We start from the raw sequence: 18,554 nt of genomic DNA on the forward strand, positions 1-18,554 counted from the left end.
ACCTTGGCTTCCCAAAGTGCTGGGATGACAGGCGTGAGCCACCGCACCTGGCCTGTGCCTGTTCTTATACTGTCCCTGGCCAAGCCTCTCATACTCCACCATAGTTTCCTTATCTGTGAAATGGGGATTTCAGGAGTACCCACTTCCTGGGCACATATGTGAGGCATGAGGACTAAACTCTGATTTTTTGTTTTTGTTTTTTTTTGAGACGTTGTCTGGCTCTGTCGCACAGGCTGGAGTGCAGTGGCACAATCTCAGCTCACTGCAAGCTCCACCTCCTGGGTTCACGCCATTCTCCTGCCTCAGCCTCCCAAGTAGCTGGGATTACAGGTGCCCGCCACCACGCCCGGCTAATTTTTTGTATTTTTAGTAGAGACGGGGTTTCACCATGTTAGCCAGGATGGTCTCGATCTCCTGACCTCGTGATCCGCTTGCCTCGGCCTCCCAAAGTGCTGGGATTACAGGCGTGAGCCACCACACCCGGCCTAAACTCTGATTTTTATCTTGCCCAAATTCCTATCTAAGGGGTCTGGGGAGCCATGCCCTACAAATCATAAATTCTCTTCAGATGGGTTTTATTTAACCCTAGGTATTGTGACTGACTTTCCAACCTGACTGACGCTGGCATAACATTATGAGACAAGGAAGAACATCAAAATATTTTACCCCAAAACATGTTTCTTTGTCATATTTTGAAATGTCCCTACAAAGCCGTTCCTTGCTAGGGAAAATTTGCATCTGTGAAGAATCTCTATTAACATAGCTAGATCTTTTTCTTCCAGACCCTCACAATCCTATAGAGATTAACTAAGATCTGAATAGGAAACATTTGCCATTTATTGTCTCTAAGAGCAGCCACTATAAGACTTCAAAAGAACTTTGGTGTCCACAATATTTATCTTTTTTTTTTTTTCCTGAGATGGAGGTTTGCTCTTGCTGCCCAGGCTGGAGTGCAATGGCATCATCTCGGCTCACCGCAACCTCCACCTCCCGAGTTCAAGCGATTCTCCTGCCTCAGCCTCCCGAGTAGCTGGGATTACAGGCATGTAACACCACACCCGGCTAATTTTGTATTTTTAGTAGAGACAGGGTTTCTCCATGTTGGTCAGGCTGGTCTCAAACTCCTGACCTCAGGTGATCTGCCTGCCTTGGCCTCCCAAAGTGCTGGGATTGGGCCACTGTGCCTGGGCTCACAATATTTATCTTAACCTGAACATTCCCTTTCTATGAATCCCAGGTCTTTGGACAAATTCAACCAATTGTCAACCAGAAAGTGTTTAAATTCACCTATAGCCTGGAAGGAACCCCGCCCTGCTTCGAGTTGTCCTAACTTTCTAGACCAAGCCAATGTAGTTCTTAAATGTATTTAATTGGTGTCTCATGTCTCTCAAAAATGTATAAAAACAACTTGCACTCCAGCCACCTTGGGCACACATCTCAGGACCTCCTGAGGGCTTTTGTCACGGGCCATGGTCACTCATATTTGGCTCAGAATAAATCTCTTCAAATATTTTACAGGGTCTGACTCTTTGTTGGCATGCATATATAAAGAAGTTTGTCGGGCGCTGTGGCTCACGCCTGTAATCCCAGCACTTTGAAAGGCCGAGGTGGGCAGATCACCTGAGGTCAGGAGTTTGAGACCAGCCTGGCCAACACGGCGAAACCCTATCTCTACTAAGAATACAAAAATTAGCCAGGTGTGGTGCCACGTACCCGTAATCCCAGCTACTCGGGAGGCTGAGAGAGGAGACTGGCTTGAACCCAGGAGGCAGAGGTTGCCAGTGAGCCTAGATCACACCACTGTACTCCAGCCTGGGTGACAGAATGAAACTCCATCTCAAAACAAACAAACAAACAAAGTTAAAGTTAAGATATGCAAAAGGGGGCCTGGCATGGGGCTGACATCTGTATTCCTAGCACTTTGGGAAGCCAAGGTGCGAGAATTGCTTGAGCCCAGGAGTTCAAGACCAACCTGGGCAACAAGGTGAAACCTCGTCTCTGCAAAAATGTGTAAAAATTAGGTGTGGTGGCGTGTGCCTGTGATTCCAACTACTGAGCCAGGAGGCCAGGAGGTCAAGGCTGCAGTAAGCCATGATTGCAACACTGTACTCCAGCCTGGGTGACAGAAGGAGACGCTGTCTCAAAAAGAAAAATCACAACAAACCCTTCTTCCTTTCATGTGTTCAATAAAGATGTGCTGAGTGTACTTATCTACAGGGTGGTTTGTGTTAGAAATTTTATTTATTTATTTATTTAGAGCCTCACTCTGTAGCCCAGGCTGGAGTGCAGTGGTGCAATCTCGGCTCATTGCAACCTCTGCCTTCTGGGTTCAAGTGATTCTCCTGCGTTAGCCTCCTGGGTAGTTGGAATTGTAGGCGCCCGCTACCATGCCTGGCTAATTTTTTTTTTTTTTTTTTTGAGACAGAGTCTCGCTCTGTTGCCCAGGCTGGAGTGCAGTGGCGCGATCTTGGCTCACTGCAACCTCCGCCTCCCGCGTTCACGCCATTCTCCTGCCTCAGCCTCCCGAGTAGCTGGGACTACAGGCGCCCGCCACCACACCCAGCTAATTTTTGGTATTTTTAGTAGAGTCACGGTTTCACTGTGTTAGCCAGGATGGTCTCGATCTCCTGACCTCGTGATCTGCCCGCCTCAGCCTCCCAAAGTGCTGTGATTACATGCATGAGCCACCACCCCCTGCCCACGCCTGGCTAATTTTTGTATTTTTAGTAGAGATGGGCTCTCACCATGTTGGCCAGACTGTTTTCGAAATCGTGACCTCAAGTGATCTGCTGCCTCAGCCTCCCAAAGTGCTGGAATTAAAGGCATGAACCACCGCACCTGGACAGGTGTTAGGAATTTTAAATGTAACACTGATGTCAGGACCTGAGAGGGTCCTGCTGTGCACTGCTTTAGACAGGTAGGAAGCACCACCTGCTCTTTGGGTGTGCAATTTGCATCAAGAGTCTTAAAAATAGTCATGTCCGTGGCCGAGCATAGTGGCTCACACCTGTAATCCCACCACTTTGGGAGGCCGAGGTGGGCTGATCACGAGGTCAGGAGTTCAAGACCAGCCTGGCCAATATGGTGAAACCCCATCTCTACCAAAGATACAAAAAATTAGCCGAGCATGGTGGTGTGCGCCTGTAATCCCAGCTACTCCGGAGGCTGAGGCAGGAGAATCGCTTGAACTTGGGAGGTGGAGGTTGCAGTGAGCCGAGATGGTGCCACTGAACTCCAGGCTGGGCGACAGGGCAAGACGCCATCTTAAAATAAATAAATAAATAAAATTTAAAAAGTCACGCCCTTTACCCCAGAAATTCTACTTTGGGGAATCTAGCCTGAAAAAAAAAATACTAACTACTGAAAAGTCCTGTGATTTGTTTAGTCATCGATTCAGACTTTTCTTTCTTTCATTTTTTTTTTTTTTTGAGATGGAGTCTCGCTCTGTCGCCCAGGCTGGAGTGCAGTGGCGCGATCTTGGCTCGCCGCAAGCTCCATCTCCCAGGCTCACGCCATTCTCCTGCCTCAGCCTCCGGGGTAGCTGGGACTACAGGCGCCCGCCACCATGCCTGGAGAATTTTTTGTATTTTTAGTGGAGACGGGGTTTCACCATGTTAGCCAGGATGGTCTCAATCTCCCAACCTCGTGATCCACCCGCCTCAGCCTCCCAAAGTGCTCGGATTACAGGCATGAGCCACTGTGCCTGGCCTTCTTTCTCTTTCTTTCTTTTTTTTTTTTTTTTTTTGAGATGGAGTCTCACTCTTGTCACCCAGGCTGGAGTGCAGTGGCGCGATCTCGGCTCACTGCAATCTCCACCTCCAGGGTTCAAGCGATTCTCCTGCCTCAGCTTCCTGAGTAGCTGGGATTATAGGCACCTGCCACCATGCCCAGCTAATTTTTGTATTTTTAGTAGAGACGGGGTTTCACCATGCTGACCAGGCTGGTCTGGAACTCCCGACCTCAGGCGATCCGGCGTGAGCCACCGCGCCCCGCCCAGAAATGGTTTTTAACACACACATGAAATGGTTTGGAAAAGAGCCTTTCTCTAATGCAAGGTGTGGCAAGGATTCACGGCTAGGTTGAATGAGGTCTGTATTTCAGGTTGAGGTTTCTGCTTTGAGGCACTCCCGAGGACTTGAAGGTTTTTCTTTTTTCTCCGAGCAGAGTTGCTTGGCTGAAGAGCTCCGATGTCCCCTCCCTAGGGTACATGCCTGTCACCTGCCACCCTGGAGGAGCCCTGGGAAGCCAGCATCTTGCATGTGGGGATTTTGCCAGAAGCATCCTCCTTGGCCCCTGGCATGGCCAGGCTGGCATCTGGAGAGTCCGGGCTGCCTAGCTGAGGGTCATGCCAGGAAAAGCAGGTTTGAACTTGGTGGATGATCAGAGGCTCCTCCTCCCACTCACTATCACGCCACTGCCTGCACATCCTTCAGATGCCAGGCGCCGGAGCACCCTGCACTGAGCTGGGCAGGAGGAAGGCGGTGGCTCTGAGGAATCCAATTGGGATGCAGAGAAGGAGGCAACTCCGGAACCCACCCTCTGGATGGCGGAGGACTCCAGGGAGTGAATCACACCCAGAGAACTTGGGTTTCACTGGGTCCTTAGAGGAAGATGTGACACAGCGAAGGGAAGGGCATAGGCTCTGGGATTCCACAAGCCTGGGTTGAATCCAGCTCTGCCGCTTTCCCGTGTGTCACTTCTGGGAACTTAGGTCATCTCTCTGAGCACGTATAAAATAGCAATGGTAAAAACAGGCCGGGCAGAGTGGTTCACACCTATTGGCCCAGCACTTTGGGAGGCCGAGGCGGGTGGATCACCTGAGGTCAGGAGTTCAAGACCAGCCTGGTCAACATGGTGAAACCCCATCTCTACTAAAAATACGAAAAGTAGCTGGGCGTGGTGGCGCACACCTGTGGTCCCAGCTACTGGGGAGGCTGAGGCAGGAGAATCTCTTGAACCTGGGAGGTGGAGGTTGCAGTGAGCTGAGATCGCACCATTGCACTCCAGCCTGGGTGACAGAGCGAGACTGTCTCGGAAAATAAAAATTAGCCAGGCATGGTGACCCACGCCTGTAATCCCAGCAACTTGGGAGGCTGAGGCAGGAGAATAGTGTGAACCCGGGAGGCAGAGGTTGCCGTGAGCCGAGATTACGCCATTGCACTCCAGCCTTCAGCCTGGGAGACAAGAGCGAAACTCCACCTCGAAAAAAAAAAAAAAAGCTATGATAACAATAATAATACCTGCCCCAAGGTATTATACCCATTACCCAGACTTGGCTGTTATGAAGATTTCATGACATTGTAATTTATGAAGCACGTGATAGGGAATCAAAACTTTTTTTTTCTTTCTGAGATGGAGTCTTGCTCAGTTGCCCGGGCTAGAGTGCAGTGGCGTGATCTCAGCTCACTGCAATCTCTTCCTCTCGGATTCAAGTGATTCTCCTACCTCAGCCTCCCGAATAGCTGAGAATACAGGCGCAAGCCACCACTCCAGGCTAATTGTTGTATTTTTAGCAGGGACCGTGTTTCACCATGTTGTCCAGGCTGGTCTCGAACTCCTGACCTCAGTTGACCTGCCAGCCCCAGCCTCCCAAAGTGCTGGGATTACAGACATGAGCCACTGTGCCCGGCCAGATTCAAAACTTGGAACACAGATGTGTGAAAATATTCTTCTGTTATGGAAGCAGTAGTGTGTGTGGTTGAGATCGCTGACTCTGATATCAGGAGGACCTGCATTCAAACCCTACATTACCTCTGTTCTAAAAAAAAAAAAAAAAAAAGTAGTTCAACCTTGGACTAGATACTTTACCTCTCTGGGCCTCAGTTTTCCATTCTGTGAACTGAGGTTTGTAACAATAATCCCTGCTCTATATCATCATCCCTATCCTCATTATTGGTAAGTCAGGGAAGGCTTCTGGGAAGCCTTGGAAAGGGCTTTGAAGGGTGAATAGGAGTCTGACAGATGGTGAGCATAGGTTCTAGACATGAAGCCTTGCCGTGGGATGGCATTCTTTCTGGGGTGTATGTTTGGTTGGTGTGGGGAAAGTTAACATTCAGGAGTGCCTGGATCCTAAGGTGGATGGCTGGGTGGTAGGAACATGGTGAAAGGTCTTGTGGAGGGTCTGAAGGTAATAGACACTGCCCACTGGAATGAAAGCCCCTCAAGGGCAGAGGGCAGATTCTTTTTTTTTTTTAAGACGAAGTCTCTTGGGGAGAGGGGGAGGGATAGCATTAGGAGATATACCTAATGCTAAATGACGAGTTAATGGGTGCAGCACACCATCATGGCACATGTATACATATGTAACAAACCTGCACGTTGTGCACATGTACCCTAAAACTTAAAGTAAAAACAAACAAACAAACAAACAAAACAGACGAAGTCTCGGCCGGGCGCGGTGGCTCACGCCTGTAATCCCAGCACTTTGGGAGGCCAAGGGGGGTGGATCACCTGAGGTCAGGAGTTCGAGACGAGCCTGACCAACATGGTGGAACCCCATCTCTACTACATACAAAAAATTAGCCAGGCATGGTGGTGCATGCCTGTAGTCCCAGCTACTTGGGAGGCTGAGGCAGGAGAATTGCTTGAACCCGGCAGGCGGAGGTTGCAGTGAGCCGAGATTGCGCCATTGCACTCCAGCCTGGGCAACAAGAGCAAAAACTCTATCTAAAAAAAAAAAAAGACGAAGTCTTGCTCTTGTCCCCCAGGCTGGAGTGCAATGGCACAATCTCGGCTCACTGCAACCTCCGCCTCCCAGGTTCAAGCGATTCTCCTGCCTCAGCCTCCCGAGTAGCTGGGATTACAGGCACCTGCCACCATGCCCAGCTAATTTTTGTATTTTTAGTAGAGACGGGGTTTCACCATGTTGGCCAGGCTGGTCTTGAACTCCTGACCTCAGGTGATCTGCCGACCTCAGCCTCCCAAAGTGCTGGGATTACAGGTATGAGCCACCACGCCCAGCCAGCAGAGGGCAGATTCTCTTTTTTTTTTTTAAACGTATTTTTGCTCTTGTTGCCCAGGCTGGAGTGCAATGGCGCCATCTCAGCTCACAGCAACCTCCGCCTCCCAGGTTCAAGTGATTCTCCTGCCTCAGCTTCCCAAGTAGCTGAGATTACAGGTATGCACCACCACACCCGGCTAATTTTGTATTTTTAGTAGAGATGGGGTTTCTCCATGTTGGTCAGGCTGGTCTTGAACTCCTGATCTCAGGTGATCTGCCTGCCTCAGCCTCCCAAAGTGCCAGGAATACAGGCATGAGCCACCGCACCCAGCCTCTTTTTTTTTTTTTTTTTAGACAGAGTCTCACTCTGTCGCCCAGCCTGGAGTGTAGCAGTGTGATCTCAGCTCATTGCAACGTCCGCCTCCTGGGTTCAAGGGATTCTCCCACCTCAGCCTCCTGAGTAGCTGGAATTACAGGCATGCACCACCATGCCTGGCTAATTTTTGTATTTTCAGCAGAGATGGGGTTTTGCCATGTTGCCCAGGCTGGTCTCGAACTCTTGGCTTCAAGCAATCCACCCACCTAAGCCTCCCAAAATGCTGGGATTACAGGCACACACCACTGAACCTGGCCTGTGTTAAACTTTTCACTGAGGTATAATATATGGATGGATGGATAGATAGGTAGATAGATAGATGATAGATAGATAGATAGATAGATAGATAGATAGATAGATAGATAAAGCCCACATATCATACGTGTACAGCAGAATAAATTTTCACAAATTTAATACCCCATGTAACCAGCACCCAGATCAAGAAACAAAACACAGACTTGGCAATACAGTGAGATCCTGTCTCTACAAAAAAATTTAACAATTAGCTGGGCAGCCAGGCTCAGTGGCTCATGCCTGTAATCCCAGCACTTTGGGAGGCCGAAGCAGGCAGATCACTTGAGGTCAGGAGTTTGAGACCAGTATGGCCAACATGCAAAACCCTGTCTCTACTAAAAATACAAAAATTAGCTGGGCATGGTGGCGCGTGCCTGTAATCCCAGCTATTCCTGAGGCAGGAGAATCCCTCTAACCCGGGAGGCAGAGGTTGCAGTGAGCTGAGATCGCGGCACTGCACTCTAGCCTGGGCGATAGAGTGAGACTCCATCTCTTAAATAAATAAATAAAAATTTGCGGGGCGTGGTGGTGCATGCCTGTGGTCTCAGCTACCCAGGAGGCTGTGGCACGAGGATCTCTTGAGCACAGGATTTCAAGACTGCCGTGAGCCCTGATCACGCCACTGCACTATAGGCTGGGTGACAGAGTGAGACCGTACCTAAAAAAAAAAAAAAAAAAAAAAAAAGAGTCACTTGGCAGGCTTTTTCTGTAAAGGCCTAGAAAGGAAATATTTTAGCCTTTGTGAGCCAAGAGTCAAGCCCAAGGACATGGCTGTATGTGGGTACTCATATAATGAGAGAAAACAAATTTTTCACAAATGATTCATTGTTTTTTGCTTTTTCTAATTTTTTCTTTTTTTTTTTGAGACAGAGTCTCGCTCAGTCGCCCAGGCTGGAGTGCAGTGGTGCGATCTCAGCTCACTGCAACCTCCGCCTCCCGGGTTCACGACATTCTTCTGCCTCAGCCTCCCAAGTAGCTGGGACTACAGGCGCCCGCCACCACACCCGGCTAATTTTTTCATATTTTTAGTAGAGACGGGGTTTCACTGTGTTAGCCAGGATGGTCTCGATCTCCTGACCTCGTGATCCACCCGTCTCGGCCTCCCAAAGTGCTGGGATTACAGGCATGAGCCACCACGCCTGGCATTTTTTCGTATTTTTTTAGAGATGGGGTTTTGCCATGCTGCCCAGGCTGGAGTGCAGTTGTGCGATCTCTGCTCATTGGAACCTCCGCTTCTTGGGTTCAAGTGTGATCCTCCCACCTTAGCCTCCCAAGTAACTGGGACTATAGGTGCGCACAACCACCTGGCCAATTTTTGTATTTCTAGTAAAGACAGGGTTTCACCACGTTGGCCAGGCTGGTCTTGAACTCCTGGGCTCAAGTGATCCACCCTCCTCGGCCTCCCAAAGTGTTGGGGTTATAAACATGAGCCACCACACCTGGCACAAATGCTTTATTGTTTTATAACGAATTCTAAAATAATAGTAGTAATTGAGTAGGATTTTTGTATCATCTGTCCACTGATGAGCAGAATGAAATTTGAATGGTTGGGAGATAACATTTTGCTTAACTGAGGTTCCAATGTAAAAACCATTCTTAACTCGAAGGTTGAATTTGGCCTCTCCTTTTCCTGAAGTTCTCAGAGCATTTCTCACAAATTCCCTCCTATCATTTGTTGGTATTTGCTAGATCTTGTTCCAAGAAAAGAAGTGCCAGGGATGTTCACCCAAACTCTGCTACAGGTTAGTTTTATCATCTTGGGGATCACTGTAGCCATAACGGGTCCTTCGTCCAGTGCGTGGCAAGTTAAAACACTGAGACACCGGGTTGCAGCAGACAAAGAGGTTCAATCATAGGGCTGCTGAAGGAGGAGATGGGAGGAAATCTCAAATCCATCTCCTTGAGGAGTTTGGAGCTAGGGTGTTTTTTTTTTTTTTTTTTTTTTTTTTTGAGACAGAGTCTCGCTCTGTCGCCCAGGCTGGAGTGCAGGGCCTGATCTTGGCTCACTGCAACCTCCGCCTTCCGGGTTCAAGCGATTCTCCTGCCTCAGCCTCCCGAGTAGCTGGGATTACAGGCATCCCATGCCAGGCTAATTTTTGTATTTTTAGGAGAGACGGGGTTTCACCATTTGGCCAGGCTGATCTCGAACTCCTGACCTTGTGATCCACCCACCTCAGTCTCTCAAAGTGCTGGGATTACAGGCGTGAGCCACCTCGCCCGACCTTTTGTTTTTGAGATGGAGTTTCGATCTTGTTGCCCAGGCTGGAGTGCAATGGTGCAATCTCGGCTCGACGCAATCTCGGCTCACCGTGTTCTCGGCTCATCGCAGCCTCCGCCTCCCGGGTTTAAGCAATTCTCCCGCCTCAGCCTCCCAAGTAGCTGGGATTACAGGCATGCGCCACCACGCCAGGGTAATTTTGTATTTTTAATAGAGACGCGGTTTCTCCATGCTCACTCCCGACCTCAGGTGATCCACCTGCCTCGGCCTCCCAAAATGCTGGCAAGCCACTGTGCCTGGCCTATTTATTTTTGAGACGAAGCCTTCTGTCACCCAGGCTGGAGTGCAGTGGCGCAATCTCAGCTCACTGAAACCCCCGCCTCCCGGGTTCAAGTGATTCTCCTGCCTCAGCCTTCCAAGTAGCTGGGACTACAGGCACCCGCCACCACGCCCGGCTAATTTTTTTTTTTGAGAGCGAGTCTTGCTCTGTTGCCCAGGCTGGAGTGCAGTGCAGTGGTAAAATCTCTGCTCACTGCAACTTCTGCCTCCTCGATTCAAGTGAATTTCCTGCCCCTGCCTCCTGAGTAGCTGGGACTGTAGGCGCCCGCCACCACGCCCAGCTAATTTTTTGTATTTTTCGTAGACACAGGGTTTCACTGTGTTAGCCAGGATAGTCTCGATCTCCTGACCTCGTGATCCACCCGCCTCACCCTCCTAAAGTGCTAGGATTATAGGCATGAGCCACCGAGCCCAGCCTTTTCTCTTTTTTTTTTTTTTTTGAGACAGAGTCTTGCTCTGTCGTCCAGGCTGGAGTGCAGTGGCACTATCTTGGCTCATTGCAACCTCCACCTCCCGGGGTCAAGTGATTCTCCTGCCTCAGCCTCCTGAGTAGCTGGAATTACAGGTGCCCACCACCACCCCCGGCTAATTGTATTTTTAGTAGAGACAGGGATTCAGCATGTTGGTCAGTCTGGTCTCGAACTCCTGACCTTGTGATCCGCCCACCTTGGCCTCCCAAAGTGCTGGGATTACAGGCATGAGCCACAGCGCCCGGCCTATTTATTTATTTATTTATTTAGAGACGAAGTCTCCGTCACCCAGGCTGGAGTGCAGTGGCGTGATCTTGGCTTGCTGCAAGCTCCGCCTCCCAGGTTGATGCCATTCTCCTGCCTCAGCCTCCCGAGTAGCTGGGACTACAGGCACCCGCCACCACGCCTGGCTAATTTTTTTTGTATTTTTAGTAGAGACGGGGTTTCACCATGTTAGCCAGGATGGTCTCGATCTCCTGACCATGATCCGCCTGCCTCGGCCTCCCAAAGTGCTGGGATTACAGGTGTGACCCATCGCGCCTGACCTCATTTTGTACTTTTAAATTTTGTGTACAGACAGGGTCCCGCTATGTTGCCCAGGGTGGTCTCAAACTGCCGTTTTCAAGAGATGCTCCTGCCTTGGCCTTCCCAGGTTTTGGGATTACAAGAATGACCCACTGTGTCCCCCTGGCTGTAAACAATATTTAAACAAAATCCTTATGATTCTAATGTCAGAAATGCTATCTACAGAGGTCAGGTGTGGTGGCCCATGCCTCTAATCCCAGCACTTTGGGATGCCGAGGTGGGCGGATCACCTGAGGTCAGAAGTTCGACACCAGCCTGAGCAACATGGCAAAACTCCCATCTCTACTGAAAATACAAAAATTAGCCAGGTGTGGTGGCATGTGCGTATAATCCCAACTACTCAGGAGGCTGAGGCACGAGGGTTGCTAGAACCCGGAAGGCAGAGGTTGCAGTGAGCTGAGATCATGCCACTGCACTCCAGCCTGGGCAACAGAGACTCCATCCAAAAAAAAAAAAAAAAAAAAAAAAATTCCTATCTATAGGAATAACGGGGATACAAATAGTCAATATCTAATGCTAGGTGACTTTTGGTTATAAGGAAGTGGGTCAAAGTGAAGCCTGATTAATGCTTAATTATAACATTCTTTCTGCCATGATTTCTTATTAACTTTTGAGAACAGCTTCATTACTACACTCATCTGCAGAATATTTGCTGAACAAATACTATGTTCTGGAAGCTGTGCTTGAGCCTGTGGACACAGCAGGAAACAAGGTAAGTCTGAGCCCTCCCTCTCAAAGCTTCAAGTCTAATAAAGAGAGAGAGAAAAGTTAAAAGGTAAGACTCCTGACCTTTCTGAGTCTCAGTTTCCCATACTATAAAATGGGCATAATAATCTGTGACCCATGTCCTCACCAACTGGTCATGAGACCCAAGAGGGAAGATGAATGTGCTTTGTAAACTTGAAAGCATCTTACTGATGTGAGCCGGGACCTTCCTCATGTATTATTTTTAGCTGCTTTTTCTGGTCTAAAACAAGATTTTTTTTTTTTTTTTGAGACGGAGTCTCGCTCTGTCGCCCAGGCTTTAGTGCAGTGGTGCGATCTTGGTTCACTGCAACCTCCGCCTCCCAGGTTCAAGCAATTCTCTGCCTCAGCCTCTGGAGTAGCTGGGATTACAGGCATCCGCAACCATGCCCAGTTAATTTTTGTATTTTTAGTAGAGACGGGGTTTCATCATCTTGGCCAAGGTGGTCTTGAACTCCTGACCTCGTGATCCACCCACCTCAGCTTCCCCAAGTGCTTGATTACAGGCGTCAGCCACCGCGCCCGGCCAATTTTTTCTTTTTTTTTTTTGAGACAGAGTCTCTGTCGCCCAGGCTGGGGTGCAATGGCGCCATCTCAGCTCACTGCAGTCTCTGCCTTCCAGGTTGAAGCGATTCTCCAGCTTCAGCCTCCCGAGTAGCTGGGACTACAGGCACAGGCCACCATGCCCAGCTAGTTTTGGTATTTTTTAGTAGAGACAGGGTTTCACCATGTTGACCAGGATGGTCTCAAATTCCTGACCTGAAGTGATTGTCCTGCTTTGGCTTCCCAAAGTGCTGGGATTACAGGCATGAGCCCCCACAACCAGCTAGAGCTGGGAATTGAACCCAAACAGTTCCAGAGCTATCTCTTGCTCTAGTCCACCCTTTTCAGCTGCCCCAGAAGGGCCCTGCTTGAGACTGTGGGGTCACCTGTGCCCATCCCTGCTCTGTGAGTCATCTCGAAACCCCCTCTGTATCAGACAGGTTGCCCAGACATCCCGAACACCCTGTTTTGGACAGACAGCATCAGGTGGTGATGGTATGGGACGAAAATGCTTCTGTGTCAGCCAAATTCCCTCCTTCCCTCTGAAGCAAGGAAGGGGAACCAGCTCAAGTCTCGAGAAATTTAATGAGGTTTGGTAAGGAATGCACTCTTTTGAAAAATGCGTGCATAATAACAGTGATTTAAACTGCCGAGAAGATGAAAAATAATGAGTGGTTTCGTTGTCAGAGTGGCAGGGACTGAGCCACAGCCTCAAGGGCGTGGACACATGGTTCCCCTCCATTCGATTCAGACTTGGAGACAGCTCAGCTTCCCTGGGTCTTAGTTTTCTCATTCCTCAAAGGAAGGATAGGATTCCAGCTAAAAAATGATACTTTGCAGGGCAACTAGTGGACACAGAAATGACTGTCTTGGCCCCATGCAGTGGCTCACACCTGTAATCCCAGCACTTTGGAAGGCCGAGGCCGGTGGATCACGAGGTCAGGAGTTCAAGACCAGTCTGGCCAAGATAGTGAAACCCCATCTCTACTAAAAATACAAAAATTAGCCAGGTGTGGTCGTGGGCACCTGTAATCCCACCTACTCGGGAGGCTGAGGCAAAGAACTGCTTGAATCTGAAAGGTGGAGGTTGCAGTGAGCCGAGATCACACCACTGCACTCCAGCTTGGGCGACAGAGCGAGACTCCATCTCAAAAAAAAAAAAAAAAAAAAAGACTCTTTCCTACATATAGGCCAAGATCAGGCTCCCACCAGCGAGGTACATCCTCCTTTGGTGCTGACTTCCTGCTTCCTGAGCCCCATAATCCTGCCACTGTCTGATGACGAGGTCGCACACTTGGCAACACTTTTTCTACTTTTTAAAAATTTTTTTGAGACAGGGTCTCATTCTGCCGCTCAGGCTGGAGTGCAGTGGCGCGAGCATAACTCATTCCACCCTCTGGGCTCCAGTGAGCCCCCTGCCTCAATCTCTTTAGTAGCTGGGGCTGCAGATGCACACCATTATGCCCAGCTAATTTTTTTTTTTTTTTTTTTTTTTTGAGACTGAGTCTTGCTCTGTAGCCCAGGCTGGAGTGCAATGGTGTGATCTCGGCTCACTGCAACCTCCGCCTCCCAGGTTCAAGCAATTCTCCTGCCTCAGCCTCCTGAGTAGCTGGGATTACAGGCACCTGCCACCATGCCCGGCTAATTTTTGTATTTTTAGTAGAGACGGGGTTTCACCATGTTGGCCAGGCTGGTCTCAAACTCCTGACCTCAGGTGATCCGCCCACCTCGGCCTCCCAAAGTGCTGGGATTACAGGCGTGAGCTACCGCGCCTAGCCTGCCCAGCTAATTTTTAAATTTTACGTAGAGACAGGATCTCCCTACGCTGCCCAGGCTGGTCTCAAACTCCCAGACTCAAGCAGTCCTCCCACCTTGGTCTCCCAAAGTGTTGGGATTACAGGCGTGAGCCCCAGTGCTCCGCCTGGTAACACTTTCAAAGGCAAAAGGCTTTCTGTGGATTGGGACCCAACCTGTGTAATTCAATGCATGCCTTCAAGCAGGCTTGCTTTCTTGTACACTACCCAACTTTCCTTCATCATGGATTTTTCTAGACAGTCAGACGCCATGGTCCATCGTAGACTGGAGAACATCAGAGTTGGGAGGAGCCAGAAGCATCAAATCCTATTCCTCAAGCCAAGGTGGTTTGTGAACCATCTTCCTCATTTTTGCTAGAGCTATACAACACCTGAATAAATGTCTTTCTTTAAATAAAAACATTTTCTTTTTTTTGTTGTTGTTGAGACAGTCTCACTCTGTCATCCAGGCTGGATTGCAGCGGTGACAACTCAGCTCACTGCAACTTCCACCTCCTGGATTCAAGCAATTCTCCTGCCTCAGCCTCCCGAGTAGCTGGGATTACAGGCATGTACCACCATGCCCAGCTAATTTTTGTTTATTTAGTAGAGACGGAGTTTCATCATGTTGGCCAGGCTGGTCTCAAACTCCTGACCTTAAGTGATCCACCCACCTTGGCCTCCCAAAGTGCTGGGATTACAGGTGTGAGCCACTGTTACCTGGCCCTCTTTTATTTTTTTCTAAGTTCACATCAAATGGGTAATGTGCTGATGGCCTAACAAGGTTTGAGGGAGGCACATTCAACACGTGAACATGAAAACTCAATCACTTTTGTGAACCACATAACAGTTCATGATCCAAACACTTATTTTATTTATTTATTTATTTATTTATTTATTTATTTATTATTTTTGAGCTGGAGTCTCACTCTGTCGCCCAGGCTGGAGTGCAGTGGTGCGTTCTCAGCTCACTGCAACCTCCACCTCCCGGGTTCAAGCGACTCTCCTGCCTCAGCCTCCCCAGTAGCTGAGATTACAGGCATGCACCACCACACCCAGCTAATTTTTGTATTTTTAGTAGAGACGGGGTTTCACCATGTTGGCCAGGCTGGTCTCGAATTCCTGACCTAAGGTTATCCACCCACCTCGGCCTCCCAAAGTGCTGGGATTACAGGTATGAGCCACCTCGCCTGGCCGAGATTGTCTTTTAAGATGATGCCTCTGCGTGAGACTCAAAGCCCACAGAACCATGTGTTATTCACTCCAGAGGCCCTTCTGTTTCCAGCCTCAGAACCAAGACCTCTGTAGAGATAGCAAGATAAGGAGCAAGCAGGAGTCCTAACAGGAGGGGGTGTTTAAGGAGAGGCCAGTGGGGACAGTGGAATAAGTGTAGGAATGGCTTGGGTGGAACCCTGAAGTTAGCGGCAATAAATCTCAGCCTCTGAAAATAGATGAGGTGGGCCAGGCATGGTGGCTTACGCCTGTAATCCAAGCACTTTGGGAGGCCAAGGTGGGCGGATCACCTGAGGTTGGGAGTTCAAGACCAGCCTGACCAACATGGAGAGACCCCCATCTCTACTAAAAATACAAAATTAGCCTAGCGTGGTGGCGCATGCCTGTGGTCCCTGCTGCTCGGGAGGCTGAGGCAGGAGAATTGCTTGAACCCGGGAGGCGGAGGTTGCGGCGAGCTGAGATCGCGCCATTGCACTCCAGCCTCAGCGACAGAGTGAGACTCCCATCTCACACATACACACACACACACAAATTAACAACAACAAAAAGAAAATAGACAAGGTGGCTCATGCTTGTAATTCCAGTACTTTGGGAGGCCGAGGTGGGAGGATCACTTAAGTTCAGGAGTTCAAGATCAGCCTGGGCAACACGGCAAGCCCTCATCTCTTATTAAAAATGAAAAAATTAGCCAGGCACGGTAGCACACGCATATAGTCCCACCTACTCCGGAGGCTGAGGCTGGAGAATTGCTTGAGCCCAGGAGACTGAGGCTGCAGTCCAGCCTGACAGACAGAGTGAGACATCATCTCAAAAAAAAAAAAAGAAAGAAAGAAAAAGAAAGAATGGGTTTTCAGATTCTGACTTCACCACTTCCACCTGTGAGACCGTGAACAAGTTTCTTAACTTATGTCTTGGCTTCCAGATCTATAAAATGGACTGTTAGGGGATGAATATGTCACCCCGAGTCCATATGCTGAAGTGCAAACCACCAGTATCTCAGAATGTGGCTGTACTGTATTTGGAAATAGGGTCTCAAAAGAGGTAATAAAGTTAAAAAGAGGTCATTACACTGGCCCTAATGCAATGTGACCGGTATCCTTATAAGAAAAGATGAGGACACAGACACACTCAGAGGGAAGATCACGTGAAGACAAGAGAGAAGGTGGCATCTGCAGGCTATGGAGAGAGGCCACAGAAGAAACCAACCCTGCTGACCCCTTTGTCTTGGACTTATAGCCTCCAGAGCTGTAAGAAAATAAGGTTCTGATTTTAAGCCACCCTGTCTGTGGTACTTTGTTATGGCAGCCCTAGCAAACTAATACGGGGACCCACAAAAGTATCCGTGTTGCATGGATGTTATGAAGATGAAACCAGCTTTTTACGGGGAGTGCCTGGCCCAATGTCTGGCACAAGGTAAGAGCTCAGTGCACACCAGAGAGAGCATCTTGGTTCTATTTAAGAACTCCTCTGCTTCATCTAGCTGACTCAGGCCACTTAGTGAATGTGAAAATCAGACAGTCCAGATATTTGGCACTGCAGGGACTCCCCACGGGATCGATTTCTTCATTTTTCAAAAGGTTATTATGGTTTTGCATGACATGACGTGGCCTGAAATGCAATGATTCCCAGCCACCAGGGCCACCTGATACATTAAACAGGCGGCACTCCTTCTGGCCTTGTCATTAACCTTCCCGGCAAATGACACCGTTCTGCAGCTGGGCCCAAAGCCTTGGTTTTTCTCATCCATTCCAACTCTCATGGTTCTTGACCCCACCCAGAAGTCGCCCACCCGCTGGGCTTCATTTCGCAATCGATGCTGGATGAACAGCTGTAGGACCTGCACTTTGTTTGTGCCTCTGTCTCTTTTTCTTTTTGAGATGGAGTCTCACTCTGTCACCCAGGCTGGAGTGCAGTGGCATGAACTTGGCTCACTGCAACCTCCACCTCCCGGGTTCAAGCGATACTCTTGCCTCAGCCTCCGGAGTAGCTGGGATTACAGGTGCCTGCCACCACACCTGGTTAATTTCTATAGTTTTAGTAGAGACCGGGTTTCCCCATGTTGGTCAGGCTGGTCTCTAACTCCTGACCTCAGGTGATCTGCCCACCTCAGCCTACCAAAGTGCTGGGATTATAGGTGTGAGCCATCGTGCCTGGCCAGCCTCTGTCTCTTTTTCTAATCTCATGACTATACATCCATATTGCCCACTGGCAGGGGAAGATGGAATCTCTGCAGAAGTTAGCTTTTATTTGCAAGCTTAGGTGAGGGATAGTCTTAGAAAATGACTGGAGAGCCTTTATTTATTTATTTTTTTGAGACTCAGTGTCGCTCTGTCACCCAGGCTGGAGTGCAGTGGCACTCTTGGCTCACTGCAATCTCTGCCTCCTGAGTTCAAGCGATTCCCCTGCCTCAGCCTCCTGAGTAGCTGGGACTACAGACGCGCGCCACCACGCCCAGCTAATTTTTTGTATTTTAGTAGAGACGGGGTTTCACCATGTTAGCCAGGATGGTCTCAGTCTCCCAACCTCATGATCCACCCATCTTGACCTCCTGAAGTGCTGGGATTACAGGCGTGAGCCACCGCGCCCGGCCAACTGAAGAGCTATTGATTACAGACCAGCTTTACAAATTGTGGCTCTATCTCAAGCCAGGAACACAACATGAATGCAAACACTCCTGCAGATTGGGAGCGCCGGTGGTTACAAACTAACAGGCAGATGTTGATGAAAGTGATTTCGATCCTGTTTTTCCTGGGTCTGAAAAATTAGATTTAACTCCCAAGGTGTGCTCATTTTCATTTCAAATTTCTTCTGTACTAAAGGAGGAAGAGCAGGCCCAGCTGATGGCAAAACTGTGAAGTGGTTGCTTACTCCTTCAGATGCAGGGAACAGGGGCTGCAAAAGCGTGAGCTCCAACCCTCAGGAAGAGAAGTGGGTGCACCAGCTGCCAGGCCCGGGGCAGTGCAGAGGGTCAGTAAATATCTGTTGAATTTCCTTAAGTCTTCATTAGGCCAGTGTATTA

The 18,554-nt window shown here is 49.1% G+C and overlaps 1 non-coding gene across 1 annotated transcript; it reads right to left on the reverse strand.

Annotated features, from left to right (window-relative positions):
* Window positions 1-15,052: 15,052 nt before the first annotated feature.
* LOC112207563 (small nucleolar RNA U13) lies at window positions 15,053-15,153 on the reverse strand. Its single transcript, XR_002941996.1, has one exon. It is a non-coding gene; the product is annotated as a small nucleolar RNA U13 (small nucleolar RNA).
* Window positions 15,154-18,554: the final 3,401 nt, after the last annotated feature.

Source organism: Pan troglodytes, chromosome 1 (assembly GCF_028858775.2).
Source record: "Pan troglodytes isolate AG18354 chromosome 1, NHGRI_mPanTro3-v2.0_pri, whole genome shotgun sequence".
In the NCBI taxonomy this organism is placed as follows: Eukaryota; Metazoa; Chordata; class Mammalia; order Primates; family Hominidae; genus Pan; species Pan troglodytes.